Below are 3,416 nucleotides of genomic sequence, written 5' to 3' on the forward strand. Positions count from 1 at the left end.
TTACACCCAATTTATTCAGCTAGAAACACTAGCTTGAGAGGTACTGGTCTGGTATATTCCACTTGAAATAACTTCTCTACAGCAAACAACTGTCTTATATTTGGAACATGTTGAAGAAAATAATTGTCTCATTATTTTTGAGTTTTGAGTCTTGACTACTAACAGTTCAAGGTATTGTGGGAGAATCCTGGTGTCCTGGATGGCTCGAACACATTAAGTTCAAGCAGTGTTTGTATTCTGAAATGATCTCCAGTCCATACAAATGCTTGTCCTGTAGGCTGCAGGCCCAGGCTTCTCCTACTGGCACTGGGATGTGACAGGCGAGCTTGTGTTAGGAAAGTTTCACACCGATTTTGTTTTGCTCCTTCTTCATCAGACACTACGCCTCTTTCTCCATTTTCTTCCTTTGTTGTTCTACTGCTCTCTTTTCTCTGTCTGCAATTTTCTGCTGCCTCAGAACTTCTTCTGCTTGCCAGGCTGCATCTTCTTGCTCTTCCCATGCATTGGTATTTTCTTGCCAGGTATCTAAGTCACCTAATTCTGATGACTGATGAATGAAAGGCAGGTCTTGTGTAGCCGCCAATCTACTGGAAAAACCTGTGCTACCATCAGGGATACCAAAATTCAATAGTTCTCTCTTCTTAATGACAATTTTCTGAGTTTTCCTTTTAGTTGGTGTCATGTCCTTGAAATAGTCATGGTCCAGTTGTTCCAGAGAACTTTGTTGTGTTGCCACATTCCCATTCCCTCCTTCAATCTTCACACTTGTGGGTGCATCTTCATCCCAGGAAGTCCACTCTTCCACATCTGTTTAGGGACAGACGAATAATCAACTGTGGTGGGCAAAGTGATTTGGTCTCCACTTAATTTCCTTCCTCTGCCAGATCTGCATATTAGTCTCTTTAGGAATGAGAACACTGTCGCTAGGCAGGTACAAACTTTAAATAACCGAAACTGAGTGATGGCCATGGTGAGAGCCAAAACCTGCCCCTCCCTCTCCCCGCCCACCCAGCAGAGGCTCCCAAGCTGCCGTGGCCGCGTGTGCGCCTAGGTATAAAACTTTAAACTCACCAAGATAAGATAGATAATGGAGTATTTTCTTTAATTTTGCCAAATACAAATAGACTCGATATGTAATTGTAACTCATACTTGATAACTCTTTTGTTGTATAAAATTTTACTATGTTAAAATTAAAACATTCCTTTTTAATTAGACAAAACATTCGGTTAATACTATGGAATAATTCTTCTGTACACTGTGTGAATATATGTTGTTATGATTAGTTTAATAAACAATCTGACTGACCAGTAGCTGAACAGGATAAAGTTAGATGGGAAAGCCAAAGTATGATTTATAGAATGATAAAGGGCAGAGTCAGAGAGAAGCCAACCAGCTGCCAAGGAAGGAGGATATGTAGAAAATGAGATAATAAGCCATAAGCCACATAGTAGCAAAGCATAGATAAGAAATATGGCTTAATTTAAATGTAAGAGTTAGGTAGTAACAAGTTGAGCATTTGTAATTAATATTAAACCTCTTTGTTGTTATTTTGGAGCAGGTGTCAGGACAGGATACTTCTGTCTACATAGTAGTCCTACACAGTGTAATGCCTATGAACCACAATGACTAGTACAGCAAGATATCCTCAATAGTGTAATAGTGACACTTAGGTTTAGTGAATAACCAACAGCTACATAATTGGACTTGAAGGTTTATTAAAAAAAAAAAAAGGAATTCATGCCTGATAATGTAGACCTAGCCCAAACACCATGGTTGCCAAGGTCCTATACTCCTGAGAACCTACTACTGCCCCTTTCCTAAACTGACTTCAAAATACTTATCATTTTACCCTTAGATAAGTAAGGCTATCATGTCTCATCAAAGAAGCTTATTTTTGCAGCAAATATAAACCACTAAAGAAATCCACAACTGGTCAAAATGCAGAGACAACTGACCATGGGGTACCCAACACAACACATACAACTAAGGCTCCGGGAACACTGAGGAAGAGAGGAGTGCATATTGTAAGAACCAGAGGATCAGGAAGTCAGCTGTGAGATAGTATCTTCTCTATGTACCAAGAAAACTACACAATTGAAATCTCAAAGATATGGCTACAAGTTGATGTGCCAACAAAGATGAGAAAATCCTTACAAGACCCTAGATGAAGAACTACAGGCAACTGTTGCTACTGAGGAGTTGGTTTTCTCCAGGGATGAGCTCTCTCATAGGTTACCTAATCCCAAGTGGTCAGTTCTAAATACATATACATACAAGCCACTCTAAATGGCCTCACTATTTGGTGTGTGTGTTTGTGTTTGTGTGTTTGTGTGTGTGTGTCTGTGTAACAATAATATTTATACAACAGGTTATGGGTTTAAAAACAAGTAGGGGAATGCAGAAGAAATTTGAGGAGGGAAAAGAAAAGGAAGAAATAAAATAGTACATGTTATAACATTTTTAAAAAATTTAAAAATTAAAAAAAGGTTGCTGGAGTCCCTTGGAACATGTTCATGTCTTTGGTAACTATGAATGGAAGAATGAATATATACACACATGTACACACACATATATTCATTTAACATCAGATAGGAAAGCTAGAGTGCACATGTGAGTTAGAAGATCCTGATGTGGAGAACAAGAAATTAAGAATCATTAGAATTGTTTATCAGGAAAACTACCTATTATCACAATTGCAGTCAGAGACACAATCACAAAGAGGCAAACACAACACTGGATCTTCCATCCAAGATCCTTCTGAGCAGTGAGGCAGACCCCAGGTACCTGAACTCCATCTCACACCATATTAATTCTTCTGTGAAACTAGAGGCCCACATACAGAATCTGTAGGTTGTGAAGGGATCCTTTGGGGTCTTCATTTTATAACCAAGGTGCTGAATAACCTAGACATTCCTGGCAGAAGACAGTGTGTGAGAATAGTATCTGATTGCATATAATGTTTGTCTCTCCTCAACCTTGTTCTGATGTTTTCAGTTCTCTGTGTGATTTTCCTCAAATCCCCACTTCTTTATTTGTCTTTCTTCCCCTTTCACCCTCCTCGATCTCCTCACTCTTCTTCCCTCTATATTACCTTCTCCCTCCCTTTTTTTTTTCCAAAATCTACAAGTTTGTACAACTGTGAAGTTTCTTGGAAGTTTAAGTATATCTCTAAAACTTTCAGAAATGCTCCAAGATAACTCTTTTCTAAATCTTTGAAACTCTAGATCTCTGTGAAAATCTTTCACTTCCATATCTTCTCTGAACCTCAGAAATTCACTACTTGTCTTCTACAGCCCACTATCATTTGGCAAAAGGATACTGGTCAAGGAACCTGGTGCTTTCACAAACACTCCACACTTACCAGCACCCATACTTTACAAAGATGTTAAGATCAAATCAAAACCAGAGAAGATCC

General features: G+C 38.8%; 1 pseudogene; it reads right to left on the reverse strand.

Annotated features, from left to right (window-relative positions):
* Positions 1–270: 270 nt before the first annotated feature.
* LOC114707649 lies at positions 271–1,000 on the reverse strand (annotated as a pseudogene).
* Between the last annotated feature and the right edge of the window lie 2,416 nt (positions 1,001–3,416).

The sequence above is a fragment of the Peromyscus leucopus genome, chromosome 2 (assembly GCF_004664715.2).
Source record: "Peromyscus leucopus breed LL Stock chromosome 2, UCI_PerLeu_2.1, whole genome shotgun sequence".
Taxonomy (NCBI): domain Eukaryota; kingdom Metazoa; phylum Chordata; class Mammalia; order Rodentia; family Cricetidae; genus Peromyscus; species Peromyscus leucopus.